The 20,892-nt window shown below is 43.6% G+C and overlaps 1 protein-coding gene across 4 annotated transcripts in view; it reads right to left on the bottom strand.

Annotated features, from left to right (window-relative positions):
* Positions 1-20,892, bottom strand: part of GTDC1 (glycosyltransferase like domain containing 1) — a 322,348-nt gene that overhangs the window by 280,289 nt on the left and 21,167 nt on the right. For 2 of the 4 annotated variants that reach the window (XM_070731487.1, XM_070731483.1), the window contains exon 2: positions 9,204-9,329. The exons of 1 other annotated variant lie outside the window; for it this stretch is intronic. The gene's annotated coding sequence lies outside the window, so the exon portion shown is untranslated. The remainder of the gene's footprint in view (positions 1-9,203; positions 9,330-20,892) is intronic. One more of the 4 variants, XM_070731479.1, reaches the window with a different exon arrangement.

Raw genomic sequence — 20,892 nt, forward strand, 5'->3', positions numbered from 1 at the left:
AGATGTGGGGGAGATGAGCAGAGTGGGGGGGACAAAAATGGGGGCAGGGACTCACGGAGCTCAAGAGAGGAGAAAGGTGTGGGGAAAATGAGCACAGTGGGGTGGATAGAAACGGGAGGCAAAGACTCATGGAGTTCAAGAGAGGCTTTTTTCGCCTTGCTTCATTGGGACTGCCACCTGTTGCCACCTCGTCACAGAACAAATTAAGTTTGTAAGATGAGGTACCACTGTATTATGTTAGTGCTATCCCTAAGTGTGGCAGGAAATATTGTAAAATGGGGCAAGACTCACTTGAACTGTCTTGTTTAGCAATGTAAATTTGGAACTTAATTGTGGTCCTTAGTTGAGAACTACCTATACACATGTTCCCGTTTTCACACCCTGTCTTGTCAAATAAAAGGAGAGGGATGTTCATTTGATGATTACTAAGCATTTGGGCTACCCTATAGAACACAGAATATGTGCAGATCACCCCCTTCTCAGTATCAATATGGATCTGGAGGAAATGTATGGAAAAGGTTAAGCAATATTAGCCATGAAAGCCAACTGGAGGATCTTAGATATGTCACTCACTCTCAGCCCAACATACTTCACAGGGTTATTTTTGTAGGGAAAATAGGATAATATGTTCATTGCTTGAAGTTTGTTTGTTTGTTTGTTTGTTTATTTAATTTATATGCCACCCCTTTCCAAAGACTCGGGGTGCTTCACAACAACAATAATACAATATACAGAATACAAATCCAATATTAGATAAAAAGCTAAATTTAAAACTCATAAATATTAAAAAACAATCGGTACTGCACAATCACACCATTCTCATGTATTACAGTCAGAAAAAAAGTTGTTGGTAGGGGAAGAGATAGTTAGTCCCCCCCATGCCTGGCAACATAGATAGGTCTTCAACATCTTGCAGAAAGCGGGAAGAGTGGGGGCAATTTGAATCTCCGGGGGGAGTTGATTCCAGAGGGCCAGGGCTGCCACAGAGAAGGCTCTTCCCCTGGGTCCCACCAAATGGCATTGTTTAGTCGACGGGACTCTGTAGGACCTGATTGGCCGCTGGGATTCGTGCGGCAGAAGGCAGTCCCACAGGTATTCTGGTCCAATGCCATGTAGGGCTCTATAGGTCATTACCAACACTTTGAATTGTGACCGGAAACTGATCGGCAACCAGTGCAGGCCGCGGAGTGTTGGCGAAACGTGGGTAGATCTAGGAAGCCCCATGATAGCTCTCGTGCCTGCATTCTGTACGATCTGAAGTTTCTGAACACTTTTCAAAGGTAGCCCCACGTAGAGAGCATTGCAGTAATTGAACCTCGAGATAATGAGGGTCTGATTGACTGTGAGCAATGACTCCCAGTCCAAATAGGGCTGCAACTGGTGCACCAGGCAAACCTGTGCAAATGCCCTCCTTGCCACAGCTGAAAGATGGTACTCTAATGTTAGCTGTGGATCGAGGAGGACGCCCAAGTTGCAAACCCTCTCCGAGGGGGTCAATAACTCCCCCCCCAAGTTGTTTATAAAACAATCAAGGTGGAATATAAATCAAACAATCAGAGCATGAAAAACAAGCATTTGAGTCAGGTACTGCTACAATCTGCAGTACTGGAAAGGAAGAATGCCAAACCTATTCAGTTTGGGATTCTTCATTTACATGCAAGTAAAGCACAACTAAAAATGTCTCTTAAACCCATATTATTAAAACACAACTTATAACTAGGCACCAGAGAATGGTGGAAATATACATGCATTAGGGACATCTTCAGTATTTTTGTTGCCTTATCCTAGAAGTTCTGGAGCTCTGGAGAGGATGTAGACAATAAGTTGAAAATTAAACAGCAGCACCAAAGGAGTCTAAATAAACATGTGTATTTGTGCCTGGTAAAATGAATATTTGAACATTAAAAACAACCAGGAACATTTTCTTGGATATATTTAGGTATTAAATATTCAACAGTTATTGCCTAATAATCAGGAATCATGTTTTCATTATTAAACAGCAGTAGTGTAATAACAACTCTTTTTAAAGGCATGTTGCCAATGGTAGGTTCTCACTTCATTTTCAAAATCCCGGAAGATTACCTACTCTTCGAGAAAGTAGCATTTGCAATAAACGCATGCAGTTCTGGACATACATACACCTCTTCTTCAAAGCCAGAAACAGGTGAAAGCAAATCACTTTGTTTCCTAATAAAAGATCCTAGAATTGACTCAAAGGTTATGGGCTTCATAACTGCACAGGATAGATTATAGAAAAGAGAGCAATGTGATATAACTTCAAAAGGATTAAATATATATTTGCATGTATAAATGCTGTGAAGAATATTGGAAGCACTTCTCTACACTTTTTCATCTTTTCTATTTTTAACCCTTTCCCCCTTTCCTAGCACCTTTTTGGCATTATTTTCCTTACTTACTTTCTAATAGTTTGTTTTAGCTTTTATCTTTTGGTTTAAAGATTTCAATAAAAACTGTACTTTTAAAAAAAAGAAATACTAGAATTGAGTGTAATCCAGCACTAAACCACTTGGTGGTTGCTTTTCAGCCTTTCAGAATGACACTGTTGGGGGAAAAAATCTACTGTAAACTGCACAATAACTACTGTACATGTTTCCATATAGTTCAAAATATCCTCCCACGATTCTACACACGTTGTAATTGGGTTTTTTTTAAAAAAAAACTTAAATATAGCTCTGATAGATGGTTACTGGGAAAGAACAAGAGACCTCTTATTCTCTTCATACAAGATAACATATTTTTTCAAAATATAATCCTCTTGATCTGAATCATGTGCAGACAATTCAGACGATCTGCTGCATGTGATCTGAATCACATGCACCAAACTCAATTCTGATGTCAAAAAACAGGAAAAGAAACTAGTTTATCCACATCCTAATATAAATTGTGTCCAAGTTCATACTGCCTTCTGCCGCACGAATCCCAGCGACCAATTAGGTCCCACAAAGTGGGCCTTCTCCGGGTCCCGTCAACTAAACAATGTCGGTTGGTGGGCCCCAGGGGAAGAGCCTTCTCTGTGGCAGCCCCGGCCCTCTGGAACCAACTCCCCCCGGAGATTAGAACTGCCCCTACTCTCCTTGCCTTTCGTAAGCTCCTTAAGACCCACCTGTGTCGTCAGGCATGGGGGAACTGAGGCATCTCCCCTGGGCGTACAATTTATGAATGGTATGTGTGTATGTGTGTGTGTTAGAAAATTGGGTTTTTTAAAATGTTTTTTAGTAGGAATTTAGATTTGTCGCAAACTGTCTTTTTCACTTGTTCTGAGCCGCCCCGAGTCTGCAGAGAGGGGCGGCATACAAATCTAAATAAATAAATAAATAAATAAAATAAATAAGATAATAGCCTTTACCTATTTATTCAGGATATAGATTCAGGTGAATTAGGATGTAAGTTTGAATCACAGACCTCTGTAAATTGGATCTAACTAACTGCCAAGCATACAGATGGCCCTTGACTTACAACAAATATTCAAAGGTACAACACACACACACACACCTTCACATTACGACCTGGTCATTATATTCTGATCTCTACCATTCCCCACATACAATCACACATCGCTCAGCAAAGCCCACAATTACATTTTATGTCATGCCTATTTAAAAGTAAACTTGGGGTTGTAGGAAAGAGCACACTATAATATAATTTGTTTGTACAATTTTTACAAGCCTGCACTTCTGATCATTAAATTCCAAAGATCTTACAAGAAATCAGAAACAAATAGAGTTTTTTATTGTAATAAAAAGGTAAAGATTTCCCTGTCTGCTTGTTTCTGGCTCTAGAACAGTGATGGGCAACCTTTTGAGCTTGGTGTGTCAAAATTCGCCAAAAAACTGAGCATAACTCGGGTGGTGTGTCACCTTGAGAAAAAAACATAATTTTGTGATATTTATAGTTTAAATAACAAATATGCATAATTATCTTTCTCTCTCTTTCCTGTCATTCTCTGCCTCAATCATTTTCTCATTTCTCTTTTTTTTCTCCCCTTTATTCTATCATTTCTCTCCCTCTCTCTTCCTATCTTCTCTCTCACACTCTTTCTCTCTCTCTCCCTTCCTTCCTTTCTTTCCTTCTCTCTTCCTTCCACTTTTTTCTCTTTCTCTCTCTCTCTCCCTTCCTTTTTTTCTCTTCCTTCCACTTTTTTCTCTTTCTCTCTCTTTTCCTTCCTTCCCATCTTCCCCTCCCTCTCTTTCTCCCTCTCTCCCTTTATATTTATCTCTTCCTTCCTTCCTCTCTTCCTCCCTTTCTCTCTCCCTCTCGTTCACTTTTCTCTCTTCCTCCCTTTCTCTCTCCCTCTCGTTCACTTTTCTCTCTTTGGCGAACCCCCAAACTGTTCAGATTCAAGTAAAAGCTTATCAAGGGGGGTGGGGGGTTGTAAAAATCTAGTTATGAGCCGCCAAAGGAGGAAGCAAATGGTGCGACGTCCATGCAGGGTTTTTTTTCAGACTCTCTTTTTTGCGAGCCCGGCATGATTTTTTAAAATTACAAATTAATAACCCGGAAAGGGTTTACCTTAGCACCGTCTCCTGTAACACCGTTCTGGAAGGCGAGCAGGGAGCAGAGGGGCGAGGGCAGTGTTCCCTCTAATTTTTTTTCGGGGTGGGCGGAAAAGTACAGTGTCTGAGTGACAATCCCTTTGGGACTGGGCGGCATATAAGTATAAATAAATAAATAAATAAAGTGTGGGCGTGCGCTATCACACATGAGCGAGTTCTTGCATCTATAATTCTATCCTTTCTATGTCTCCCTCCCTCTTTCCTTTCTATCTTTCTCTCACCCTGCCTTTCTCCAAGCCCTTCCTTTTCCCTCTCCCTATCCTACTACCCCTCACCCTCCTTCTTTCCTCCCTCCCTCCTTTTTTATATCTCTCCCTCCCTTTCCTCCTTCCCTCTTTCCTTTCTATCTCTCCCTCCCTCTTCCTGTCTATCTTTCTCTCCCTGCCTTTCTCCCTCTTTCCCTTCATCTCTCCCTCTCTCTTTATCTCAATTCCCTCTTTCTCCCTGGGCTGCTGTGCCTGCCCTGCAGCCCCACCACGGACGGACTGCCTTAGCATTGGCGCCCCCCCCCACGCTGCAGCTGCCGGACCATCAGCAGCACACACACACACACACACACACTGCGTTTCTCCCTCTTTTCCTTCATCTCTCCACGCACATGCTGGCAGCACACACACACGCGCGCACACACCCCACACACGCTGCGTTTCTCCCTCTTTCTCTTCATCTCTCCACGCACACGCTAAGCTCCCGGACCATCAGCGGCACGCACACATGCTGCCTTTCTCAATCTTTCCCTCTTTCTTTCTTGCTCTCTCTCACTCTCTCTTCCTTCCTATCTTCTCTCTCTCTTTCTCTCTCTCTCCCTTCCTTTCTTCTCTCTTCCTTCCACTTTTTTCTCTTTTCCTTCCTTCCCCTATTCCCCTCTCTTCCTCCCTTTCTCTCTCCCTCTCATTCACTTTTCTCTCCCTTCCTTCCCTCCCTCCTTCTGTCCTCTCCTCTTTCCCTCCCTCTCTTTCCCTTCTTTCTCTCCACATCTCCGACGTGCAGCTGGCTTTGCTGACTGGCACAAGTCTCAAGCCAGCTGCCCCGGAAAGCCAGGAAGGTCCTCCTGCCCCCCCCCCGCCGAAAAAACCCCGGAGGTCTACCGCCACCAGCCTGAGCCTCCCGTTGCTCCACTCGGCTTCGCTGTGGACCTCCGTTGTGTTTTCGGAGGGAGGGAGCGGCGGGAAAGCCCTGTGCTGGCCAGGAAAGCTGGCTTTCCGAGAAAGCAGCGCGCTTTCTTACAACTTTCTTTCTTACAACTCTTTCCTGGGCAGGGGGAAGGGAGGAGGCCTGCAACCCCTCCCCTCGCTCCCAACGGCCCCTGCGAGCCAACCACCGTTCGATGCTTGGCACCACGCCAATCAGCTGGGAGGCGGTGTTCTCGCCCCTCCCAGCCATCGCAAATATCGGCGGGGCGAAAATCGCCCGGCCTCTTAATTAAGGGGAGAGGAAAAATAATAATAATTGCGGTTGCAATTGCACTCCCTAAAGCTCCGTTTCTCCGGCGGCCGCGTGTCACCAAAAATGGCTAGGCGTGTCAGTGGTGACACGCGTGTCATAGGTTCGCCATCACTGCTCTAGAACATAGGGATCATCTCTGTTTCTTGGCCAAGAGAGCCAGTACTGTCTGAAGACATTTTTCATGGTCATGTGTCCAGCATGGCTATACAGCAAAGGTATATGGAATGCTCTTACCTTCCCACAAAAGTGGTTCCTATTTATCTACTTGCATTTGCATGATTTCAAACATTTCATACACCCATTTAGACTTAGATTTATGAAGAGTTGTGAAGGGTTCAAAAATAGACAAAGATCATGTAAGAGTAAGTGAAAGAAGAAGAATCACTTTATTTTCCAGCCAGCATTCTTATAATGAACTGTTATCTCTATCCTACTTTGGCTGTGCACATGCGCAGTTTTACATGATAAAGTAACTTGTAAACACATCGATATATCATTGATAACATTGCAGGTGCAAGGACAGAACTTCAGGGAGTTTACAGGAGAGTCTTGGCAACAGGTAAAGAATGTGTTTTGATGGTACCAGTCGGCATGTCCTGGAACATCTTGCCCCAGGCTTGAACTTTCCAGGCCTACCCAAAGCTCTTTGATTGCAAGGCCTGAGCAAAAAGCCCATGCTAACTTATGAAAGCAGCCTGATGTGAATTGAGCATCCACATGTGTCATATCTGGGCGTGTCATATCTGGCCTTGCCCAACCATATGACCTTTTACCTACACAAAGAATACTATAGATTTAGAATAATTTTATTATTATAACTTTGAATGTACACTAATTGGCATAAATTAAAATGAAATTTCAATGCATACAGCTCTCAAAGGGCCTCCACCTCTAATATAAGGGTTATCCGGAAAGTAAGATTACAATGCACGTAGCTCTCGCGGGGAATGTTCTTCACGGGAAATTTTCTTTCCCTTAAAGTATGAAGTGCACTCTGTAATACGCTACCTGAACGCTAAGGGCATGAATGTACACTAATTGGCACAGATTAAAATGAAATTTCAATGCATGCAGCTCTCAAAGGGTCTCCACGTTTAATACAAGGATTATCCAGAAAATAAGGTTACAAGACACGTAGCTCTCACAGGGAATTTTCGCAGGGGGAGTTTTCATTTCCCTCCAAGTGTGAAGTGCACGCTGTAATGTGCTACCTGAATGCTGAGGGCATGAACGCTGCTGTGAAGGGTGCCCTCTGCCCTTTAAAATTGAAAATCAATCAGACCCAGCTCTTTGATAAGCTCAAATGTGTCCCAAAGTTATTATTTCAGCAACAGCCTGGATAAATGGCAAAACATTTTGGTATGGGGTATGGGAAATGAATTAGACTACATTATGTCAATTTCTGGAAAGATATATAATTTGAACAATTACTACACCTCTTTATAAGATTTGTTGTATACAAGATTTGTATAAGTTACAAATTTGATTTAATACTGAAAAGAATCCAGATGATATTGTTGGAATGATACAAGAGCTGTATAATATTTACTTTTAAAGGTTTTTTATATAAAATTATATGATCTATAAATTGGATTTTGTATTATGTAGATTTTAAAATGTTATTAATCAATGGATAGAAATGTAGTGATAAGTATAGAATTTATTTAAATATGGAGTATGAGTTAAAATTTTAAAAAATGAGTAATAAAGTTGGAAGGGAGATATGAAATGGGGGGGATTAGAAATGTGGGGCAATTAGAAATGATAGAATTTTTAAAAAGATGAGTAAAGATATAAATTTAGAAGAGGGAAGAAGATAGCCTAAAATTAAGAGATATAAGAGATAATGAATATGTCTGGAAAATAAGCTACAGTGACTAATTTGAAAGAAACTTGAAAATTAAAGTGGTAGACCCACCTTTAAAATAGGAGGTAAGGAGGCAGTATAAGAATAGCAGTAGATATACCTAGAGGAATATATATTATATTTACAAATATGGATAAAGTGAAAGATATAAGTTTAAGAATAGGTCTGATGTTGGAATGAAGTCAGGGTTTCTGAATTGCTCATCGGCTAACCATAAAATGGATTGTGATTAGATGTACTCAGGGAAGGATAAGAGAGAGGAAGAGAAAGTAGAAAGGGAGAGAGAGAGAGGAGAGAAGTAGAAAATGTAGAGAGGGAGAAAGAAGATAGAGGGAAGAGAGGGAGATAGAAGGAGGGGAGTAGTATGAAATATTGAAGGAAAGCAGATCGGAGATAAAAACTATAAAATGGAGCAAATTAAGGATATATGTTTATTGCATTTTGGAAAGAAATGTGTAACTATGGATGTTTTGATATTATGGTATATGTATGGATGTTTATGGATGTTTGGTGGGGGGAAATGGTATCTTTGGGGCTCCCATTAAAATATCATCCATATAATGACATACCAAAGTCAATGAGTAACATTTGTGAAAAGGGGCTAATGCTGACATAATGTGGGACTATTCAATATTCCCTGAGGTAAAACTGTCCAATGATAACATTTATTAGGTTCCGAACTGCAGGTACAGTAAATGCAAACTTTTCCTGATCAGCGGGGCATAGAGGAATAGAGAAAAGGCAATCCTTTAAATCATTTACTATTACTTCATGATATTGGGGAATCAAATTAGGATTGGTCTTTCTGTACTATAAAGGTTGAATTTATAATTAATAATTAATAATGCTAAGATTGTGAAAAAAACACCATTTGTCACTTTTCTTTTTAATGACAAATACAGGGGTATTCCATGGGCTAGTACAGAAATAATATGACCAGCAATAAGCTTTAAGCAGCTGGAGGAGAGCCGTCAACTTTTTGTGTTGCATGGGCCATTGATCAATCCACACTAGTTCCTCAATAGGAGGACAGTAGCTTCAGTCTTCGAAAGTGAGGGTGGCACCCAATTTAATAAGGACATTGTGTTCCCAAAGGCTGACATAAATATCCATATAAATGGGTGGACATGAATAACCAAATCTGAGTTAGGCAAATGGGCAGAAAGAAATTGTGCACTTTGACATGCACATGGATGAACCCCACCCTCCCATTCCACGCACTTGGACAGGACTCAGTTGGCCAGGTGTCAGGCCACTGCTTGGCAGAGATCACTGAAACATCCACCCAGTATCCAAAATTCCCTCAAAAGGCTTACCATGCAGTACAATGATCTGATGGGGCCGTTCAAATGTGATCAGGGTAGCGATGGCAGCTATGATGGAAGTGGCTGGGTTAGTAGAACCGAAGCCTCATTCCCTTCTCTCTTTTGGCTCTCCCCCTGCTGGGACAAAATAAGACAAATTCAGGAGCTGAGCAAGACCAATATAAATGAACAAAATTTGGGGCAAATTGGTCCACAACTGAACATAAATAATTCCAATATAATCCAAATCTATCACCCCAAGAATAAAAGAATACCTTCTCTACTCACATTTGACCATGGGAAGACAAGCCCTATATAATTTTGTAATACGGAGCCTGATAATTGGGATGGAACTATTTGAACCTCCACAGGGAATTAAAAATTTGCTTCCTCCTGCAGGATCAAATCAATACCAGCGTTACCTCTTGTAGCCGCAGAAGTATTTTCTCTTGTTGGTTTATTGTCTCTGTTTGGACTGGGGCCAGAGACTGGCCCAGTCAGCCATTTCCCGACTTACAATCACTTGCCCAGTGATAACCTTTCTGGCATTTTTGGCATTTTGGTTTTGGTTTTCACCACTAATGAAAAGTGGAGTGAGATGCTGCAGATATAACTCCCCCCCTCCCCCCGGATTTCTACATTCCCTTTTAAAATGACTGGGTTTGCCACAGTTATAACACTTTCCTTGAGGCTTGCTGCCTTGTGATAAAGCAGCCACCAATAAATTGGCTTGGTAAGAAGCTGTTTCTATATCTTGACATGTTTTAATCAGATCTGCCAAATTAGGATGTTTTCCCCAGACCAATAATTGCCCTCCAACATTTGGAAGTATCTTGTCTTTTGCCAGCCTAATCAATAATCCTGCTGAGCTTCAGAATTATCTATCTGCCATCTTAATGTATCCTGTAGTCTGTTAATAAAATCAGGATAGGGCTCAGTAGCCTTCTGCCTGATATCGATAAAGCTTGATGAGGCTTGCCAGAAACAGGTACCTAAGTGGCAACTGATAGAACAATCTGGGCATCAACTAAAGCAAAGGAGCCAGATCCGTACAATTGATCAGGAATGAACCCATCACCTGAATGAAGCACAACTACAGATTACGTATACTGGAGTAAACAGCATGCAAAAAGTAGCTTTCCAATTTTCAGGTACTAGGATATGATTTCTCATAGTGGCTTCCAGCATTCCCTTCACAAAGGTACTTCCCAACCCCATGTCTCTAATTCCTTTTTAAAATTATGTAAAAATTTCATGTAACAATTGCAATTGTTAAAATAAAGTTACATTATATTCCACTATTTGAGCTCCATTCTGATTTACTCGTCCTATGGCATGCACTCGACAAACAGGAAGCATATTGGTAATTCTTCTATATCCCCCCCCTACTTTGTCTAATTGTTCCTCTAACATTTGCCTTATGGGGGTATACAATGTCTATGGAGAAGCAAAATAATTAGCCTCTTCAGGAGGAGTTGAAGGTCCAATTAGAGATGATTTTGGGGTGACAATTTTTATCTGATCATAATCGGGTGGAGACTGGTAGTTAATTGTTGTCCTGTCCAAGCATCATAGTCATTTTTTTCCACTGCTTGACCACAATGATGTCATAGATGTAATATCTGTATTGGAGCCCAGAATTCATGTATGCCCTATATTTATCCAATCCTGCAAATGGAACATCCCACACTCTGGATACCAGGGACAGTATTTCCTTATCTCCTTAACCTGCTTCCCTATATCCAGGGGCTGCCACACTTGATTTATGTAACAGGAATTGGGAGTTCCTGTACATGCCTATGCTGGTGTTGAGATAAATCATAACCCATACTTACCAGTGAGGGGTCCTAAAGCTGTAGGATGAAAGTGCACCTAGGGGTCTGTTCCAGATTATGGCAAATATGTTGGATGTTGCTCCCCACAGGGGAGTGAGAGTGCCCCACGTTGGGCGCCAGATGATGAAGTTAGAGACCAGTCAATGCAGGATGCTAAGATATCTGACTGCCTTCTCAGTGTTTATTGATTTTATGTTGTTTTCCAACCAAGAAAAGGTAACAAAGATTAAAAGCATTTTTATTGGTGAATTCTCCTCACCAATCCTTAAGAACATCCTGTTGATACAATTTAGATGAGATCACGTAACAGCCAGAGATAGTGTCCTACATCATCCTGGCATTGTGAACTGGGTGAGATCATGTAAGTATGGGAGGCCTGTTTAGGGTAGGCAGCTTGCTGTACACAACATCTACATGACCTCTATCTCTACATATACCCACATATATTATATGACCCTGCAAAGACCTTCAATTCAGCCAATTCATCCATGGCAGAGGAATTCTCACTTTCTTTTTCTTGACTTCTGATGGTCTGTGGATTCCCTATCAAAGACACAATGAAAGCAAAAGGCAGACTTCTTTCCTCAGAAGTAAATTTAGAAGGAAATAGATTCAACTTATTTTTTTTCATAAAAGGCCAATAGTTAGAATTATATGATCCTACATCCAGTGCTATTCTTAGTGAACTCAATCTAATAAAAAGACAATAAAAATGTACTGCAGGAAGCAAAAGAAAACTGGATTCCAAGATCCTTCTAGAGTAAGAAGGCCTTCTATATGGGTAGTCCTCAAGTTACAACCATAATTGAGCCTGACAATAATAGTAGCAAGTCATGGCAGTCATAAAGTGGGTCACTATGTGACTGGATTCGATTTTACGATCTTTTTCACAGAAGTTGTAATGCAAGCACAAGGTTGGTTCAGCAAATACCACAATCATTGGGTCAGCCCATTGTTTGGTAAGGACTTTTTTTTTTTTTTACCAGAAAGCAGAAGTAAATCCCAGTTTTTGGCAAAACTATCATAAGTTGTGGACAATGACTGCAGGGCGTTGCCAATAGTCTTAAATGTGGGCCAGTTGTCAAGTGCTCAAAATGAGACTAAGTGAACATGTAGGATCCCAGTGTCAGAACTTCAAAACTGGATAGTAAGTAGTTTTGTGGAAACTAAGTCTATCATAACTTTGAATAGTCGCTCAGCGACCAGTCCTAAGTCAAGGACTACATGGTAACAGGCAGAAGAACAAGAGCTATGTAGGCATAAGTTTATTAAATCAAGCTTCCTCTATTTACTTCCCTTTTAGTTGCACAGATTTATTCTGACTAGCACCAACTGTTGATGGATGAGTATTTTGTGGGGGACAATCAATCAGGATAGCCCCCAAGTTCAAGATGCTCCAATCCCAACAATTAATTGGAAACCTGGGTTATCCAACCATCACTGTGGCATGATAAAAAGGACAAACTTTAATGTCATTTCAGCAATGGCTGCAGGATGCTATATAATCCATTATAAGTTACTAGCAGGATGATTATCTTTAAGTGCCACAAATACCTCTTTTAAACAATAATAAATGAAGCATTTTGAGTGTTATAAGAAAGCTACTAATTTCACTAGTTATACATTTTCCATTTAAGATAAATGTTCTAAAATGAATAAAAGCCCAAGACATGAGCATCAAGGATGAGCAAAGCATAAAAATGAGAGGCATCAGAAACCAGAAAAAGGGCCTTTCTCATTGAAGAACATCTCTCCTCAATGCTTGAAAGCGGTTATATTTATTGCAAAATTCATACATCTGGTGTGGAAGCTACTCCTGTCTCTACACGCACAGTTCAGTGGTTTACGTGTATAAGCATGCAGAGACAGCCCCGTGGCTTACAACAGTACAAGCCTTGGAAAAGATGTGAAAGACACAAGAGAATGGAGTGGCACACAATAGGGATCCTAAAATAAATGCATCTCTGCTTTAATAAGAGTAGCTAGATCACTTTTCTCTATAAAAGAGAGTGAGGTTCACACATATACAATATTACAAATTATTGTGAAGTATTCTTTAAAAGGCAGAAACACAGCAAATATTTGAAGCCAATTTCAAAGACTTTTCTTTAATGAATTCTAAACGCTTCTGTTAGCATACAGTTACAGTCATGGATTTAGCAAACAACTTGCATTTTGAATATGATTCACTGGGCACATCTCTTTTAAAGTAGAACCAAATGGGAACTCCATTTCTGAATCATATTAACTATTTGCAAAGTACTCTCCTATAATTCCACATATCACCTACACACACACACACACACACACACACACACACACCTTCACTGCCTTTATGGATGTCAATATAATATTGCTTCTTGAAAACATTAGCAAATACAAAATCAATGGAATGGCAGAAACAGATAAAGTCTTCTGATACTTAATTTCTAGCCAGGAGGATAGAGGGATTGTTACTGACAGTTGAGACTGGGTGGTGGGGGGATGGAAGGATAGGTTCTGATAGGTTCCCCCCCCCGTCCAATCTCAACTATCTTTCTATCCTCCCACCATCAGAACGATGAAGCTTGTTGCATGAGAAACTAAAGGTTTTCTTCTTCCTCCTCATGTAAAAAGCACATTTGAGCAACTATGACTCATATCAAAACTTTCCAATCTTGGCAACTTTAAGACTTGTGGACTTCAACTCCCAGAGTTCCTCAGCCACCTGGCAGAGGTGGCTGAGGAACTCTGGGAATTGAAGTCCACAAGTCTTAAAGTTGCCAAGTTTGGAGACCACTGCCTTAGATGACAGAGATTCTCCACAGATGTTTCCCCTTGGTAATATCCTGGAGTGATTTATCATTGCCTTCTCCTTATGCAATACAGTATGAAATTATGTACTTATTACTATCACTAAAGTGATCACTCATTTGTAACATCTTTCTACACCGCTATTGCCCAATATTGAAATAATGTTCATATCTTGGGAAATCCTAATAGGAGTACAGTGATACCTTGTCTTACAAACTTAATTGGTTCCGGGATGAGGTTCTTAAGGTGAAAAGTTTGTAAGATGAAACAATGTTTCCCATAGGAATCAATGGAAAAGCGATTAATGCGTGCAATCCCAAAATTCACCCCTTTTGCCAGCCAAAGCACCCATTTTTGCTCTGCTGGGATTCCCCTGAGGCTCCCCTCCATAGGAAAACCCACCTCCGGACTTCTGTGTTTTTGCAAAACTGCAGGGGAATCCCAGCATCGCAAAAATGAGCGCTTCGCTGGGAACGGAAGTCCGAAGATGGGGTTTCCCAGCGAGGGGAGCCTCAGCTAAATTGCAGCATTGCAAAAACATGGAAGTCCTCGAAACCCCACCTCCAGACCTCTGTGTTTCTGCGATGCTGCAATTTCACTGAGGCTCCCCTCACTGGGAAACCCCACCTCCGGACTTCCGTTGCCAGCGAAGCGCCTGTTTTTGCGATGTTGGGATTCCCCTGCTGGGATTCCCCTTAAGCATCGCAAAAACAGAAGTCTGGAGGTGGGGTTTCCCATGGAGGGGATCCTCAGGGGAAACCCAGCAGTGCAAAAACTGGTGCTTAGCTGGCAACGGAAGTCCGGAGGTGGGGCATCCCAGCAGCAGCGGTGGGTTTGTAAGGTGAAAATAGTTTGTAAGAAGAGGCAAAAAAATCTTAAACCCCGGGTTTGTATCTCGAAAAGTTTGTATGATGAGGCGTTTGTAAGACGAGGTATCACTGTATATACACTTGGCATACTCATAGTGTGCCTTGCTCTTTCTCACAGGATGTCTCTACCCTCCCATGAGGCGGCAGTATACCAAGGTTTGTAGACTGGAGTGTCGGTGTGTGTATCTTCAAAGTTAAATAATACAGGGAGAGAGAAAAAGATTGTGTGCATTATAGTTATTAAAATTAAAAGCTGGGGAAAGGGCCACATTTGATAACTAGACATAAGTATTGAAATGAAGTCAATCTTTGATCTTATCATTAAATCTAGACTATATAACAATATATTATATCATTTTCTCATTTATAGAACACAGAGACTTTCAAAAATAAATAGCAAACTCAACCCCCTGGGAGAATATGACCCATAGTTGGGGAACTCCTGACCCATGGCATAAGTCCAATGCCTTTGAAGAAACTTAAGCTCTTAGGCTACACATTGCTTTCACAGGAGAAAAACTGCCACCACAATGGCTCCTTCTACAGCTACCTTCTAAACAGGAAGTCTAGAGCTTTTCATCACAGCCAGCTATGGAAAAACTACAATAAGCAACTAAACGAAGAGGAAAATGTTCCAAGACAATAGTTTATATGAATCAGCTCTTTGTCCTTGTGGCCTGCTCATCTGGTTGTCAATCACTGAACTTGCCAGGAGGAATAAATTTTGGACTCAAAAATGTCCTTTACATGAAAGATGTAGCACACGTTGTTGCTATGACTGTTCCAATAATAGTTGCTTGTTCTAGGGATTCCATGAGCTGGAAATATCATCAGTTGCAAAATAAACCCCCTCCTTAAGAAGTCTTCCCTGGATCCAGCTGTATTTAATAACTATTGTCCTGTCTCCAATCTTCTTTTTATGGAGAAGATTGTTGAGAAGGTGGTGTCATTCCAGCTCCAACAGTTCTAGGATGAAGCAGATTATCTACTCCAACAGCCAGGATTCAGGCTTGGCTACAGCACAGAAACTGCTTTGGTTGCACTGATGGATGATCTCTGGCAGACCCGGGATAGGGGTTTATCCTCTATCGTGGTGCTCCTTGACTCTCAGCAGCTTTCGATACCATCTACCATGGTATCCTTCTGCACCGACTAGAGGGGTTGGGAGTGGTCGGTCGCAGATGGTGTTAGCAGGGGGCCAGAAGTCGACTCCGAGGTTTCTCCCTTGTGGGGTTCCTCAGGTCTTCTCCCCCCTGCTGTTTAATATCTACATGAAACCGCTGGATCAGATCATCCGAGGACACGGGGTAAGATATCATCAGTATGCTGATGACACTCAACTATACATCTCCACCCCGTGTCCACTTAGTGAAGCAGTGGAGGTAATGTGCCGGTGTCTAGAGGCTGTCAGGGTCTGGATGGGCGTTAATAGGCTCAAACTCAATCCCAACAAGATGGAGTGGCTGTAGGTGCTGCCTCCCAAGGACACTTCCATCTGTCCATCCATCACCCAGGGAGGGGGGAACTACTGACCCCCTGAGAGAGGGTTTGCAACTTGGGCATTCTCCTCAATCCACAGCTGGCTTTGGGCCATCATCTTTCGGCTGTGGTAAGGGCGGGGGGGCATTTGCCCAGGTTTGCCTGGTGCACCAGTTGCAGACCTATTTGGACAGGGAGTCTCTACTCACCGTCATTCATGCCCTTATCACCTCGAGGTTCGATTGCTGCAATGCTCTCTACATGGGGCTACATCTGAAGAGCATTTGGAAACTTCAAATTGTGCAGAACGCAGCCGCGTGAGCCGTCATGGGCTTGCCCAGAAATGTACATATCTCTCCCACACTCTGTGGACTGCATTGGCTGCCAATTGATTTTCAGACGCAATTCAAAGTGTTGGTCATGACCTATAAATCCCTACATAGCATAGGGCCAGAATACCGATGGGACTGCCTTCTGCCGCACAAATCCCAGCGACCAGTCAGGTCCCAAAGAATTGCCATCTCCAGGTCCCGTCAACTAGACAATGTCGGTTGACAGGTCCTAAGGAAAGAGCCTTCTCTGGGGGGGGGGGCATTCCTCTAGAATCAACTCCCCTGGAGATTCGTATTGTCCCCACCCTCCTTGCCTTCCACAAGAGTTTTAAGATTCATTTATGCTGCCAGGCTTGGGGCTATTAGATTCTTGCCCCCTGGCCAATGAATGTACTGAGAGAAAGTTCATTGAGTTGGAATGACTGCTTTTTATGGCTTAGATTTTTTAGATTTTAGATTTAATTAATTGGATCTAAAATGTTATACATTGTTTTATTATATGTTGTAAGCTGCCCCAATCACATTTTGAATTGATGCTTAAAAGGAGACTGGGGGAGATGTCGAAGCGATATCGAGGTGGAAAAGAGAGTTCTTGGAGGCCATGCAGTGGGGTCTGGCAGACAGAGAACTGGAAATGTCGCTTGGAAATCAGCGACATCATCGGAGGCCACCGAGGAGTGACCAGCGAGGGGCGAGGGTCCTATGAGAGCCAAGAGATTGGTGATGGAACTGAGGGATTGAGAAGAGACCTGGGAGACATCATAGTGCCAGAAAAAGGGGTGACTAATATCAAGAAGAGATCCTTCCTTTTAACCAGGTTGAGATACTCCCCTGGGACCCTGAACACTGTTACAATCCAGAACTTCCAATTAAGAACTAATTAAGAATTTAACACTATCTTATTGCTGACTAATTTCTGATATTTTATATGTTTTTTATATTTTATATATATATATTATATTTGTAGTTTTTTCAATCTGATAAATTTAGATATTTTTTCTTATTGTATTTTAATAATCAAGTTAATCTATTTTAATTATTACTAATTTAATCTTAATATTATTGGGGGGTTTCTTAATGAATGGATGACTGGGGTGTATGTAATATCGTGCATAGGATGAATGATTGGTGTGAGTGTGATGGTTGGAGTGGGTGGGGTTATGGTATGCATGAGATGAATGAAAATAGCATGAATGACAGATTTGGCCCACCTGACGCTCGGGAGACAGGAGAGGAAGGGGCATTGATCTCTGGGGTGGCAGAGGGTCGGAATATTCCAGTGTTGCTGGGGAGAGGCAGATATGGCGGGGGCCACAGAGTTAGCCGTTCCAGGGGAACGAGGGATCGTTGCTTAATAACGATCCCTTGTTCTGGCTCTGTGAGCCCAATCTTGGGTACTGGTGATGAGTGTAACTCTGGCCCTGGGCTCAGGTTGCTGCTGCTCAATGCCAGGTCGGTGGTAAATAAAGCTCTCCTCATCCGGGATCTGATCCTGGATGAGGAGGCCGACCTGGCATATATTACTGAAATCTGGCTGGGCCCAGAGGGAGGTGTTCCTCTCTCTGAAATCTGCCCAGCCGGGTTTCAGATATGGCATCAACCTCGACCCCAGGGAAGGGGGGGAGGAGTGGCTATTATAGCCAGGGAGAGCCTTTGCCTACGTAGACTCATTGCTCCGGAAATTGTGGGTTGCGAGTCTCTCTTGATGAAGTTAGACTTAGGGGTTCAGGTGGGCTTATTTCTCACGTACCTGCCTCCCAGCTGCGTGACAAAAGCCCTGCCTGTGCTACTCGAGGAGGTAGCCGGGTTGGTGGTGGAGTTCCCCAGACTTATTGTCCTGGGGGACTTCAACCTGCCGTCACTCGGCGAAACCTCTGGGTTGGCACAGGAGTTCATGGCCACCATGACAGCCATGGACCTGACTCAAGTAGTACAGGGTCTGACTCACGAGGGAGGGCACGCACCTGACATGGTATTCCTTTCCGAGCAATTGAGTAATGGTCTGAGACTAAGGGGCTTAGAAGCATTGCCTTTGTCATGGTCAGACCATTTCCTACTACGGCTTGACTTCCTGGCTCCAATCCTTCCCCGCAGGGATGCGGAACCAATTAAGATGTTCCGCCCCAGACGCCTGATGGACCCAGAGGGCTTTCAGACGGCGTTTGGGTTTTTCCAGAGGCACTCGTCCACAGTTCGGCGGAGTCTCTTGCAGAGGCCTGGAACAAGGCTGCAGCGGAGACTCTTGACCGGATTGTGCCTTTGCGACCTCTCCGTGGCACTAGACCCCATAGAGCTCCATGGTTCAACGAGGAGCTCCGGGAGTTGAAACGCCAAAAGAGACGTCTAGAGAAGCGATGGAGGAAGAGTAGGTCTGAATCTGATCGAACACTTGTAAGACCTTTTATTAAGACTTACAAAGTGGCGCTCAAGGCGGCAAGATGCGCGTACCATGCCGCCTTGATTGCATCAGCGGAATCCCGCCCGACCGCTCTGTTTAGGGTGACCCGCTCCCTTCTTAACCAGGGGGGAGTTGGGGAGCCCTTACAGAGCAGTGCCGAGGATTTTAACACGTTTTTTGCTGATAAAGTCGCTCAGATCCAGGCTGATCTCGACTCCAATTGGAAAACAGAGTTGACTGACAACGAATCAGTCGAGGTGACTTGGGCACGTACTTGTCCACCTGTCTGGGAAGAGTTTGATCTGGTGACACCTGATGAAGTGGACAAGGCCATTGGAGCTGTGAGTTCCGCCACCTGTTTACTGGATCCGTGTCCCTCCTGGTTGGTTTCGGCCGGCAGGGAGGTGACGCGGAGCTGGGTCCAGGAGATTACCAACGCTTCCTTGGGGAGGGGAGTTTTTCCAACACTCTATAAAGAAGCGCTCGTGCGCCCCCTCCTCAAGAAGCCTTCCCTGGACCCAGCCGTACTTAATAACTATCGTCCAGTCTCCAACCTTCCCTTTATGGGGAAGGTTGTTGAGAAGGTGGTGGCACTCCAGCTCCAACGGTCCTTGGAAGAAGCCGATTATCTAGGTCCCCAGCAGTCGGGTTTCAGGCCCGGTTACAGCACGGAAACTGCTTTGGTCGCGTTGATGGATGATCTCTGGCGGGCCCGGGACAGGGGTTTATCCTCTGTCCTGGTGCTCCTTGACCTCTCAGCGGCTTTCAATACCATCGACCATGGTATCCTTCTGCACCGGCTGAAGGGGTTGGGGGTGGGAGGCACTGTTCTTCAGTGGTTCTCCTCCTACCTCTCTGGCCGGTCGCAGTCGGTGTTAGTGGGGGGTCAGAGGTTGGCTCCGAGGTCTCTCCCTTGTGGGGTGCCTCAGGGGTCGGTCCTCTCCCCCCTGCTATTTAATATCTACATGAAACCGCTGCGTGAGATCATCTAAGGACATGGGGTGAGGTATCATCAGTACGCTGATGATACCCAGCTTTACATCTCCACCCCATGCCCAGTCAACGAAGCAGTGGAAGTGATGTGCCGGTGCCTGGAGGCTGTTGGGGCCTGGATGGGTGTCAACAGACTCAAACTCAACCCGGATAAGACGGAGTGGCTGTGGGTTTTGCCTCCCAAGGACAATTCCATCTGTCCGTCCATTACCCTGGGGGGAGAATTATTGACCCCCTTGGAGAGGGTCCGCAACTTGGGCGTCCTCCTCGATCCACAGCTCACATTAGAGAACCATCTTTCAGCTGTGGCGAGGGGGGCGTTTGCCCAGGTTCGCCTGGTGCACCAGTTGCGGCCCTATCTGGACCGGGACTCATTGCTCACAGTCACTCATGCCCTCATCACCTCGAGGTTCAACTACTGTAATGCTCTCTACATGGGGCTACCTTTGAAAAGTGTTCGGAAACTTCAGATCGTGCAGAATGCAGCTGCGAGAGCAATCATGGGCTTACCTAGGTATGCCCATGTTTCCCCATCACTCCGCAGTCTGCATTGGCTGCCGATCAATTTCCGGTCACACATCAAAGTGTTGGTTATGACCTTTAAAGCCCTTCATGGCACTGGACCAGAATATCTCCGAGACCGCCTTCTGCCGCACGAATCCCAGCGACCGATTAGGTCCCACAGAGTGGGCCTTCTCCGGGTCCCGTCAACTAAAGAATGTCGGTTGGCGGGCCCCAGGGGAAGAGCCTTCTCTGTGGCGGCACCGACTCTCTGGAACCAACTCCCCCCAGAGATTAGAACTGCCCCTACTCTCCCTGCCTTCCGTAAACTCCTTAAAACCCACCTCTGCCGTCAGGCATGGGGGAATTGAAACACCTCCCCCGGGCATGTTTAATTTATGCCTGGTATATTTGTGTGTGCGTCTGTTAGTATATGGGGTTCTTTTAAATCTTGTATAAATTTTAAAGTTATCTGGATTATTTATCATTTGTTCTATCTTG

The sequence above is a fragment of the Erythrolamprus reginae genome, chromosome 1 (genome assembly GCF_031021105.1).
Source record: "Erythrolamprus reginae isolate rEryReg1 chromosome 1, rEryReg1.hap1, whole genome shotgun sequence".
Lineage (NCBI taxonomy): Eukaryota > Metazoa > Chordata > Lepidosauria > Squamata > Dipsadidae > Erythrolamprus > Erythrolamprus reginae.